The sequence below is a fragment of the Gobius niger genome, assembly GCF_951799975.1.
Source record: "Gobius niger genome assembly, chromosome: 1".
Lineage (NCBI taxonomy): Eukaryota > Metazoa > Chordata > Actinopteri > Gobiiformes > Gobiidae > Gobius > Gobius niger.
The window spans coordinates 58264312-58277145 of NC_136852.1; the positions used below are offsets into that span (position 1 = coordinate 58264312).

Consider the following 12834-nt stretch of genomic DNA (forward strand, 5'->3'; position numbering starts at 1 on the left):
AAAGGCAGATCAATAGGTGTCATAATCGATAGGTCAGGAATGAAAATTGAGGAAAGGTCAGCGCAATCGATTCCCACGTTATTGCACCCGACCCCAGCGCTGTTGCACGCTGGTCATTAACTATAAAACACTGCATGACACCGGCTCCCTGCGTGCTTGAAGTAACATCAACTAATCCTAATTATTTGTTCGGCTTTGGCTGAAGGAGCACTAAATGACATTTTCTTCATTTTCCTGTGATGTTGCTGTGTTGCGATAGAAGCAAAGGCCATGACGCCCCCTGACCTTCCTCTCCACAAGATACTTCCTCGTTAGGACAGAGTGGACCTGCCCCCCACTGCATACAGCTACTGCCTTACAGTCTTCATTACTGAGGTACAGTGTGTTCAATATATGGATCTTCAGAACAAGCTTCTCCAGCAGGAAGTTGTTCACAAGTTGCATATAGACAGTATTTATGTTTAATTTTGACCAACTTGAATGCAAAGACTGAAATGGTACCAAACAATGTACTTGATTAATTTTCATTTGTTTGTGCTGGTTATGAGTGTGTAATTATTATGGGAAACAGAAAACGTTCCATTGATAATTCTCATATAATATACTGCAGTGTGTAAATCCCCATTCTACATGTTTGACAAAATGTCTGTCCAAAGCTCAGGCTAAATCCATTTGTCCGGTGTCTCCCTGAAATTCCATTTGCATAAATGTGTGGAGGTAATGATGGTGTGAAATTATGAGCGCCTCAGCAGAGTTCCCCAGCGCTCTCCCTCGCGGCAGGTCCAGGCCTCTGCCGTCCACAGAAACCATCTCCCTGCTTTCCTCACACTTTGCCTCCCAGTCTCATTCAAAGGGAATGTGTAACTGAATTTGAAATGGAGTGCCCTTCTTTCAAGGACCATAGCTAATGAGACGCTTTTCCTTGAAATCCAGGCCGGATGGTAGAGGGGTGAAAACTCTGATGGACCTGCCATGCAGATGATAGCCTCTGTGGGGCAGATGGAGAACTGTCCGAATAGGTGATTCCCATATGGATAAGCCCTTAGACGAATAGGTGATTCCTATATGGATAAGCCCTTAGAGTGGGCACCCTGCCCGGGTCACCTGGGGCTACTATTGTGAACCATCTCATATAGTACAGCTGTGTGACGTGTATATGTGCACAGAGCAGATAGCACACCAGCCTGCCATTGGCCCCTTTTACATACATGCATTAACTTCCATGAAGAAGCCCATAAGGGTCTGATAGGAGGTGACAATTACATTGAGATGGAGGAGAGTAGACTGGAGTGGTCGAAGAGAGAGAGGCAAGACGGGATGGAGAGAAGAGTCAAAGAGATGGCCCAAAGAAGCAGGTATACTTGACAGTTAGCGGGCCGGGATCATCCCAAAGACGCTGCATGGGTGCCATGATGAAAGGAATGGAGGGCTTTGCATCCTAGGGGTGCTGCCTTTAATCAGAGGCCCTGAGGAGAGGAGCTCACAGCCATTGGGCCCCTGGCCGCTGCTAGCCACTGTCATGCTAATGAAAGAGGCACAGGGTGTGAATGGAGAGGCTAGCTTGTTACTGGCGCGCTAATTAATGTATGCAGCAGGGGTGTGCAAAGGTTTTATGCATTTTAATGAATGTGTATGTGTGTCAGGTTGACAAAGATTTGCAGATGGAGTGAATGGCGTGTTCACAGGTCTAAAAGTGTGGTGAATTACTGCTAGTGACAGAAATGCCCAAAACAGATGCTATCAAAAAGATCGAAACAGGAATTTACGACCTTTATGCTTCTTGGTCAGACATTTTGGTGCTAATCTCGCACCAGATAAGATGAAACAACTTTATTTCGAAGAATTTATCCGCACTTACTCTGCTTTCATTAAAATGACTTATTTTTTTACGTATAAAAGGGACTTGAATATGTCTTCACATCCATTATTTTGAGAGCAAACTATTGTGTCTGATTGACTTTCACACGCCTGAACCCCACGGTGTTTGTTATGTCCCAGACTGGTACAAAATGATGTACTCCAGTGCGACTGCAGACAGGGCTGCCCAGTTCCCACGTACTGATAGATGAGGGACTGGTGGACAGAGGCTAAAGCGACGGCTGCAGCATATGTCCTCATATTGTGCCCTGTTTGTGTTGCTGAGAAGACGGCATTGTTGCACGTGTCACTGGGAGCAGACACAAGGGGCGTGTGCGACGTTAAAGACCGGGACGTCCCAGTCTGTGACCTCCTCATTTGTCGTGACCTCTCCCACAGACCCCTGTACCAGAGCGACGAGTCCCTGGATAAGATCAGATGTATTGACAACGTGTGTGTAATGACCGAGCAACGTAAGGCATAGACAATTAATCTCACTTAAACCTAAATTGCAAGTTGAATGGTCACAATAAGCTAATCGTAGTGGCTGAAATTATCTTGGCAATATAACAAAAAATGCAAATAACAAAATGTCCCGTCTTCATTGGGCCTTATTATGTTTAAATTCTACAAACATGTCCTGTTTAGTTTAGCTCAAAATGTCTCAAATGTTAATGCTCCTGGACATATTTAAAATGTTCCCATTTTTACGTTAAATATATAACTATAACTTATAATAATGATTAATAATAATAATAATAATAATAATAATAATAATAATAATAATAATAATAATAATAATAATAATGATTAGGTTTGTCATGATAATTTCAATAAATGACAAATAAACAATGCATTTTAGGCTCAATATTTATAGTTTGCCCAATTCCCCCTTTTTTCTAAAGTAATACAGCTTTATGGTCATTTTTAAGTTTTTTGAGTTTCTGTGGCTTCAATAATATTGTTTATCGTGGTAGTTTTCCTGCCTTAATATATCAAACTTCTAATTTTGATACAGTGAGATTATTGTCTAGCCTTACTTATGATACATAATCATAATCTCTTAAATATAAAAATATATACTGTTGTCATGGATATATTTTCCCTTTAAGTTTATCAATGTTATACATAAAAAGACAACCTGGTTCTTCCTCTTGACCATCTCCGGCATTGTAATTATCTTTGATTGCGTATGACTTCTTCGACTATAATTGTGTCCATTTTTTAACCGCCACTCCCCACCACATATCATATAAAATTTTATTAGAGCACCCGTGCGCATTCATCTGTCTGTGCCGCAGTTGTGAAATATTGCTTATACGGCTGCGTAAAGTATTTGTTGCCGTACTGTAAAGTGGCCCTAAATTACAGCTTGCATGTGTTTTCCGGCCGAGTCCGAGTGAAGCGCCTGTAGGTCACTGTCTCGCTTCACCAGTGCCACACATATACAGCGAAGGTCTGTATATTTTGTTCCAACACAACTGCCTTTCATATCCTACCCACCCCCCCAACCTTGTCCACCCTGTAAAGTGCCATTATAAAAATGTCAAGGGGTCCCTCTCTCTCGTCCTGCCTGTCAAAATCATGTGCCATTATGCAAATAGCGGCGCGGGCACACACACACACACACACACACACACACACACACACACACACACACACACACACACACACACACACACAAGGATTTACATGGACTGTATGGTGCTATAGGCAACACTGAGAATCCAGATGATTGCAGAATTAATCTCATGCATACATGCCCCATATGCAAAATTATGAGAACTAGACAATGGTTTTACATTTGTCCTTGGAGGTTATGGCTCTGTCCTTAGATTAACTAAAATAACACACTTTACAGCTTCACATTTTGCATCGTGCCACTGACTTTTATGAAAATCTGTATTGTTGTACTTTCATTTATTTACTTGTAAGTCTTTCATTTTGGCTTTTTTTTTGTCACTACTAGGGGTGGGCCATATCGTATCGCATATCGTTATCGCAATATCATTTTTTGATATCGTTCAACTCCATCAGAGCATCATAAACACTGAAGAAGAAGAAGAAGAAGAAGAAGAAGAAGAAGAAGAAGAAGAAGAAGAAGAAGAAGAAGAAGAAGAAGAAGAAGAAGAAGAAGAAGAAGAAGAAGAAGAAGAAGAAGAAGAAGAAGAAGAAGAAGAAGAAGAAGAAGAAGAAGAAGAAGAAGAAGAAGAAGAAGAAGAAGAAGAAGAAGAAGAAGAAGAAGAAGAAGAAGAATTGAAGTAATTTGTCCACTGTCAATTATATCGTCAAATATATCATTGCCATAATATTTCTTTTTTTTATATCGTGATATAGATTTTAGGCCATATCGCCCTGCCCTAGTCATTACATCTTACCATCTCTCACTCAGAGTGGCTGACGCATATTGCAATTTTCCTCATGGGGATCCATTTATAAGCTTAGAATTGTACTTTTTGTTTTATGACAATATATTTGTTGACTATTATATTAACTTACATGCTTTACATTTGTCTTTAACTTTAACTTGCGGAGGTTGCCACCTGCCCTTGAGGGTTTCGTTCCATCGCAGTTTTGAAACCAGTTGTAATCATGCGAATATTGTTTTTACTATGTGAAAATAGACCAAATCAAATCTTCACCAGTCTCCTTGGCAGGTATTAATAAACATTAGTAATCTTCTTAGCCTTATGGGTTAGGGTTAAGGTTATAGGGTAGGCCATGATTAGCCATATAATTCTTGGGTTTTTACAATGGTTGTTGATAATAGTACAATGAGCAGCGTATTAATATCTCTACAAGCACATAATTCATGGCTTGTTAATGCTTTATAATACCTTATTAATACTTACGCAACCCTTATTAGAAAGTGTTACCTGCTCCGGTTCCAGAACAGACTGAGGGTGCACGGGTGTTACAGAAGAGTGTCGTCATTAAAGTAACTGTTGTGGGGGCACATTTGAAATGAGGTTGCAATGCACCCTTTTGCCCCCCTGATTCGGGCCTGGCGAGTAGTGGGTGCCCACGGTATGCACTCGGTATGCAGTGTTCTTATTCGTCCTTGTGAAGAATGTTGAATGACACAAACCTGGTCATTTTAAACTAATTTTGATGCAGAAGTGGATTCACCTAAAAGTTCCATAGATTTACATTGAAGATACAAATGAACATTCCCATAGCTGTTATATCTGATCTATTCTAAATTATATTTCATGTCACTTTTTGAGCGAAGTGGAATTTGCTCATTGCTCATTGATACTTTATATTGCAAAGATCTCCACAAATGTCTCGATGTCAGCACCTCTTTAAAACTGAATCGACTCTCACTGACTATTAGGACGGGTGTGAGGATTTTCTATCTCCTTACATTTCTTAACTCCTTTTTCTTTTCTGAATTGCGGAGTCTGAAGTGGTTTTTTTGTCGTCTTGCAGAAAAGTGGCGCGTGAGAAAAGCGGCAAAGTGGGACATAAGAAGCAGAAATATGTCAATTTTTCTCTTTTTTTTTTCTTTTTTGTCGAAATGCTTAACCTGAAGAAGAGGTCAACCCTGTAATGTACCCATTTGGAAAGTGGCTCATTACAATCTTGCTGTGACTTTTCCCAATGCATTTCTTTCTTAGGTAATAACATAGGACACGTCTCAGAGAGGAGTGTCTTCCTTGAGCGCTGTGACTACACAAAACAGATAACCCCCCCAGTGCCCATTAGCTTTGCAGAGCTCATATTTTGACATCGTTGATTTGCAATATGTTGCTCTATAGTTGAAGCTGTGCATACTTTGAGTGGCATTTGCTCGGATTTTCCCTGACATGTGTTGCTGCTTCACATTTCCTTCTAATTGCTCTGCATTTGACTGCTTGGACATTCATGTAAAGCAAAGCGTTGAAAGGTTTCTCGTGCTTTCGCTCCATGGGGGCCGTGACATGGCGTACAAAGAAAAGGCCAAGGTGGGAGCGGGAAATTCACAAAAACGTGGCCTTAATATTGTTGGATCGTCAAGGTTGTGATGGTGGTCAGTGCGTTTGCGCCAAGACCAACCCTGACTGTTAATGTTTCTAAACAAAGCAAAAAAAAAAGAAAAAAAAGAAAAATGCTTGGCAGACATAATTTTTGATGCACAATGTGAGCAGAAGGCAATGGAGGAAATTCTTGCATGTGCGGAGAAAACCTCAATGCTGATGCTATTTTAATTAAATAGTTGCTAGGTTACATATGCGGAGGTGGGTGGCGTGGCACAGACTCCAGGGCGAACCAATTGTGTGTGTGTGTGTGTGTGTGCGTGCGAGAGTGAGTGTGCGAGAGTGAGTGAGGGGGACATATCCCTGAACAATGAAAGCACATCCCTTTTTTTTTTTTTTGCCCAACCCCAAACCAAATCTATAATAAGGATTTCAAATGTGGGACATATTGACATGAAATGCATTGAGGGTGATTTTACGCCTCCTAAAATCCCCGGCCTGTATTTGTCAGTGGTTTTTCATTTTTGGCAGCGACATCACAGAGAGACCGGGGGTAGTCCTCTTTCATCTGCGTGGCTTACCGACGACCAGGGCCACATTGCACCCTGGGATACCAGACAGCGAGAGCGACCAGAGCAGTGTGCCTTATCTTGGTAAAAAAAAAAAAATAGTAACCTGAAGTCCACTTAAATAATAAGAATATGGAATATGTAATTGGTTTAATGATGGGTTTCTTAGCAGTTTTTGTTGTACCGCAGATAATTTGTGTTCTCCAGACTGCGGATTTTTTCCCCTCACACCTCGACATTCTCTCACTTTCAGAGTGCCATTTTGGATCGTAGTAGTAGGATATACATTAAAATTTAATATACAGTACTTTACACAGCTGTTCACATTTTAATAAAAGAAGAATGATTTATTATTCCTCTGACAGTCATAGTATTGTCACTTTATTTCTATGCACTCCAGTCAGATTTGGACCTCCAAGGGTTCCACGAGCGAGGTCACACGTTATAAAACTCTGCAAATTATATTTTGGGCTTTTGCCTTTTTTTTTTTTTGACAGGCAGTATTACAGAAAGGAAATCAGGGAGGCATGTGGGGAATGAAATATTGCTAACTATGGTTTAAACTGGTGCTGTACAGAAAAGTGGTCGACTGATGTAGACTTTTGTGCCCGATGTCGTTGGGTGACAAGACCAATTCAAACATTTTTATTCCTTTAGTTAGCCAGGTAGGTCGATTGGGAACAATATCTTATTTGCACTGACGACCTTGCATTACACAGACAGTACAAAGCAACAGGTAAACAGAGCACAATGACAAACATATTGAACATAAGGTTAAGCTGTATTAGCTAAAAGTGCACGATTCATGGAGTATTTTTAACAGAATTATACAAAGGAAGTTAATATCATCTCGGTGCATGCAAATACATGGCTCCGTATTACAAATGTATAATAAAGGAACACATTTTTCGAAACTCACAAGCAAACCAACCCTTAAGTATAAGTGACCTCAACAGAATATCTGCCTGCGTCAAACTGTCCAAGTCCTCTTAAATAAAAGCTAATGCTGGTCTACTAAGATCATTATAGCAGGGTATCTGTTATAGCAGGCACTGGAGCCTCTAGGATGCCCCACACTGTGTAATTTTATGTTAAACACAAGCACCAATAGAGCTACATCACTGGACCTTGGACCTAGTAGAAGTATTACTCGCCCGTGTGAGTCGGCTCTGACCATAAACACTGAACTCTGAAGAGAGCTGATGGAGCCCATCGGATTTGGCTCTGGTTTACTGCAAAATGAGGTTTGACTTTTCTCTTCCCCCAGCATCTGCCTTCTCCCACATTAATGCTCTTCCTATACCTTTCTCCATGCCATGAGATAATGCCGTAATTTTCGGTTATGCATTGTAGAAGATGAATGATGGTTGCTGTTCTTGCTTAATATGCATTTACCACCACCACCACCACCACCACATAAAAGTCTTTTGTATGAAGAATAAAAGAAAAGCCTTCAAAAGAAAGAAAGAAAGCATTTTTATATTATCCCAGGCCTAATATGCTCAAAGTGATGTATAATTCTCACTCTTTCATTAGAAACAAAATTGATAATGATGAAAGAGCTGTGCATTTTTCCATTCCTGCTCCTGCTTCACACTTTGCAATGAAATATTGCCGAGGAGAAAAAAAAGTTGTATGGAGCTTTCCTATACGCATGTGTGTGTGTGTGTGTGTGTGTGTGTGTGTGTGTGACATTTTTCAACGCCATCCCCTCACACACACACACACACACACACACACACACTGCAAAAACATCCTTGATGAATATAGGGTATAAATATGCATTCATTTCGTAGTCACATACCTCCACTGCTTCTCAGTCCTGCGCTACACTTCACATGGCGATAGTGTCCCCCGGGACTGCGCTGACCCTCCTCAGTGGTCACCCCCACGTGCTGTCGGGCCAAAAGCTAAAGGTCAAGGGGTCGTGCCTGGTTACAAGATCAAACAAGCAATAAGGTCCCGCGACAAGTTCACGGGCACTCGATGGTGATGGGAAGCTAAAATGACTTCTGCTATTTGAATGTTTGTAATATTGATATCTCTTAAATCTGCCACCTAGCGTGTCCTCACTTTGCACTTGATGCTCTTCCCGACAACCTTTATTCTTCAGCTATAACTTTTGTCCAGAAAGCACACCGGCTGTTGTCAAAACAGTATCTTTGCTTTGTTCTTTATTTTTGTTTTTTCCCGCTGTCAAAAAGCCAAACAATATCCTTGTGTAACTTTAAGTGTTGTAAAATGGAGAACTTCAATCTTAAATGCTTATCCTTTGTCCATTTCAGATTCTTGCCAAAACACATTTCTCATTTATCAAAGATATTGTTGTCATATTTAAACTCACAATGCCTCCTAATTGAAGCAAAACGTCTTCCTGCATCACGAATAATGTCGACAATTTGCCACGTTCCTCTCAATCAGTCTTGCGTTTCCTGTGAGCGGCGGTGATATGCCCGGTGTTAATTAGGAACATAGGGTGCCTTTAAATCAATGTATATGAGAAGCGCGGAGCTGAAGTGCCGCGTGAATGCTATGTGCATCATCAGCCTAATATAACATAATGCCATAAATGAAGTCTTCCAGACCCGAGGCACGCTAAACAATAAGATCCCTCTGCGACATGACACCGCCCGCGTTTGTTTGAGGAGCACAAAGGAAGCAATTATATAAGGCCATGTTTGTTACTATTAACTCAGTCTTTCGCAAAAGCAGGCAGAGCCCAAGGAAGCAGATGTAAAGATCTTCTTCTTTCTTTTTTTTGCCTCAGTTCAAAAGTATACTTTGAGAGATACAGAAATGATTTTAAGTAGTGTTTGAAATGCTCCCAAGACTTGATACATTTGTTGTTAATCTTTTAGTGTTTTAAAATGTGCTATCTTGAGATACTATTAAACTGCATTCATTAAAAAGAAGTATAAGAGTATTTCCCCCTAAACTCAGACATGACGACTAGGGTTTCATGATTATACAAAAGGTATTACAATTACGAAGAAAAAAAATGCATTTCTTGTTTGAAAACTAAGTGTTCACTGTGCATATTATAAACATTGGGCAGGAACAATAGCGTTTGTGAGAAGATTGGAGTATGAAGTGCTAAACTGGCACAAAAATCACCTGCATTTCAGAACCTGTTGTGGTCTAAACAACAGGATTTGGAGCTTTAAACATTGTAAGATAACATACCGTGTGTTTTGTTTAATAAAAGGACAATGTACTGCCAAAATAGTAATGCAGTTCTTCTGATTTGCTCATGGCAAATCTACCAAATTGCGGTTTCGATTAATTCTGCAGCCCTGACGGTCAGCGCTGGGAGATCGGCCATGGCAAAGATCTCTCGTTGGCCTATATTTAGTTTTGTATTTTTGTAAGTGTGTGGATCTGTTTTATTTGCTCAAAGACTTGAAGGCTGTACATTTGACGTGGAATTTGTATTGTGAAGGCTTTTTATTTCAATATTGTAGAAGCATATTTTTTTGGGGGGGGAGTAATATCATCATCATGTAGGCAATGAGTTTCTTTGTCCCAGTTCAGAGCCACTGTGCAAGTGGCAAAAAGTGTTGGCGTTTCAGAGCTGAAAAATGGATGGAGACAATGGCACATTTCTCACAATTTTTCTAATAATCTGTCAGTCAAACTGTACCCGTGAAAGACACTAATGTCATGTGATGCAGCATTCCATATGAAAGATCTCCTTGATGCCTCTTCCTTGTGCCTTGGCTCTATCCGGGCCGTCCTACCCCTCTTATTATCGCCATCATCAGACCAACATGAAAGGCATAGAAACAAGTGGTGCACCATTGCCAAAGAAAGAAAGAAAAAAAAAAAAAACCTTGATCTTTTAGGGGGAGCATTTGCATTCACCGCCCAGTTCCGCTGCCATGGGTGTAAGCAGTGTTAGCCAGGAGCGTTCTGATTGGATGGCACAGAAAAAAGCATGGCATTCTGCTAAAGCAAGCAACAAGCAGCGGCCCCCTCCCCCTTCGACCTGGCGTCATGCGTCACCAGGAGCACTAGAGGGCAGTCTATTCTGTTGTTGGGAGGCAAGTGTTGACATGAATGTAATAAAGGAGAACAACAAATACATAGCTTCAGTTAATGTATGCAGAAACCTCAACATTGTGTGGCACTATAGCGATAGATGGTTGTGAAGTTGTCAAAGAGACAGTCGAAAAGTGTGCAGCAAAAATCTAAGACGGACACCTTTCTTTGAACAAAGAAATCTGCATAAATACACACATTATGAAAGAACATCAAAATCTATATTGACTGCGGACCTCTGATAAGGTGTGGTCATGCTATGCTAAAGATAATTTCTTAAAACACTCAATATTCATGATTCGCTATTCATGAGTCACCCTAGCTCCATTATTATATTATAGTTTGTTACTTTCATGTTACAAAGATACTGTGATTTGGGCCATTGCTGTCGTCCTTTATACTGTATGATGCAAACATGAGATATTTCAGCGTAAGTAATTAAAAAGCATTCAGGTATTACTATGGATTAATATATCGTCTATGTGATTATGAAAATGCTCATAGTTGTTGCTTTACTTTAAGCTGTTACAGTCTCTGGGTTCATTTGAATGTGAATAGTCAGGTATCAAGGCTCGTAGCAGGGAGCGGCTAATTAAAGCCGTCTACAACAATGAAGCGCGGACAAACCCCAGAGGAACAATGTTCATCTGCAAAAGAATTAATGTAAAAGTAGTGATTACTGCGAGGGCAGTCAGCCATTTCATATTTCTGCTTCTTCTGCACTGGACCTCAATCACGAACACTGACCGCATTTAAATATGCCCTGCATGCTCAGAGGCGTGTTTCCAACTACTTTTACCAGATTTATCATGCGCAATTTTGGTTGAGTGTATGGTTGTGAATGTGAAGTAAACGGCGCCGCACGAGCCCTTCATTTAGTCATATCATATTTCACACACTGCAAAATGTAAATGTTGATGCTGGTGAATGTTGACAATAAAAATCATGTTTTGCAAAGAATGTAAATCTATATAAAAGTCCAATTCTAAAGTGTCCGGGCTGTTGGTTGGTTGCTATTGGTTGGTTCTTACAGCCTACAGGCCAGTTTAACGCCTCATTTGAAAGCTAAGACCCACAAAACTGATGTAAATGGATCTTTTTCCTTGTCTTGTTGCCGTGTTGTCCACACTTATTAGACATTGTTTTTCGTCACATTTTTGCCTCTTTTTCATAAAATTTGTTGCCTCTTTTATTTGTCGCTATTTTGATGGGGGGGGGGGGGTTTAAAGAAGCTTTTAGATTTGGGTAAAGCTGAACTAGAAAAAATGTGCACTGTTCAGGTGGGGGTTAAGAGGTTAAGACATAAGTTGTCACATTCAGCAAAAATCCACATCAACAACTTGAGATGTACTACCTACTGCTTATTACCTTACATTACCTTTAAGAAATATGAGCACAATTTCCCGTAGCTTCCCCTAAATGAATGCCAGCGTGTTCTAAAATAGTACTTTCATTCCTTTTCAGGTCAAACTGCAGATTACGAGGTCAGAGGGAAGACGGAGGAGAATTGTCAAACAATGCAACGTAGGATCCTGAGTGCAGCCTACAGCGATGTGTGCCGCTCTGCTCTACAAGGTCTTCAGCATCTCCAGGCTGCGTTTGGGACAGAGGCACTGGGATGATTGAGAAAGGGGGGCGTGGGGGGGTATCCATGGGCTGGACTAGGGCAAGTGAATAGAGCCACTTCAAGGATATAATGGGAGCTCTCTATTGGTTTGTTTTGGAAGCTGTCTTATTGATCTGTCTACCTTAGAAGAGAAGGTCCTGGCCGAGTTTCCCCCGTTCATGGTAACAATGACACTCAAGGCCTGTATTAAGTGGCCTAGTTGTTGTGCATTAAGTGGAGAGTTGTTGTTATTACATCTTTTGTGTCTACTACAGCTATTGATTGAACAAATCGATGCCACTGTAAATTAGTCATTTTTATACGGCACGAAACCAAAACCACGACAACTTAAGTGTTGGTAAAAGATACAATTTAAAATACTTTTTTTCCCCCTTGATGTCGACTGAAGCATTTAATGGAACGATTTTGAACTGACCTGCAATGGAATTCTTTTTTTTTTTTTTTTTCAATTCTGAAGCTTTATGTTATTGTCTAACAGTGGTACAGTATGTTAACCTCTTACCACCCGCTTAAACCAAATGCATTCTGTCCTCTTTGGCTATTATATAGGCCTGTGTAACGCCTCATTTGAAAGCAAAGACCCACAAAACTGATCTTTTTCTTCGCATTGTTGCTGTGTTGAGTCACCTTTTGTATGTATTTTTTTTTTCTTTTTTTTGACATTTTTGTTGAGTTTTTGTGACATTTTTGTTGAATTTTTGTCACTTTTTGGTTGAGCTTTTTGTCACTTTTTGTTGAATTTTTGTCATTTTTTTGTTGAATTTTTGTTGAATTTTTGTCACAT

At 40.3% G+C, this 12834-nt stretch overlaps 1 long non-coding RNA gene across 1 annotated transcript in view; it reads left to right on the forward strand.

Moving 5' to 3' along the window:
* Positions 1-12489, forward strand: part of LOC306973677 — a 36602-nt gene extending 24113 nt beyond the window's left edge. The window contains exon 3 of the long non-coding RNA XR_013793578.1: positions 11888-12489. This is a non-coding gene — a long non-coding RNA (uncharacterized lncRNA). The remainder of the gene's footprint in view (positions 1-11887) is intronic.
* Positions 12490-12834: the final 345 nt, after the last annotated feature.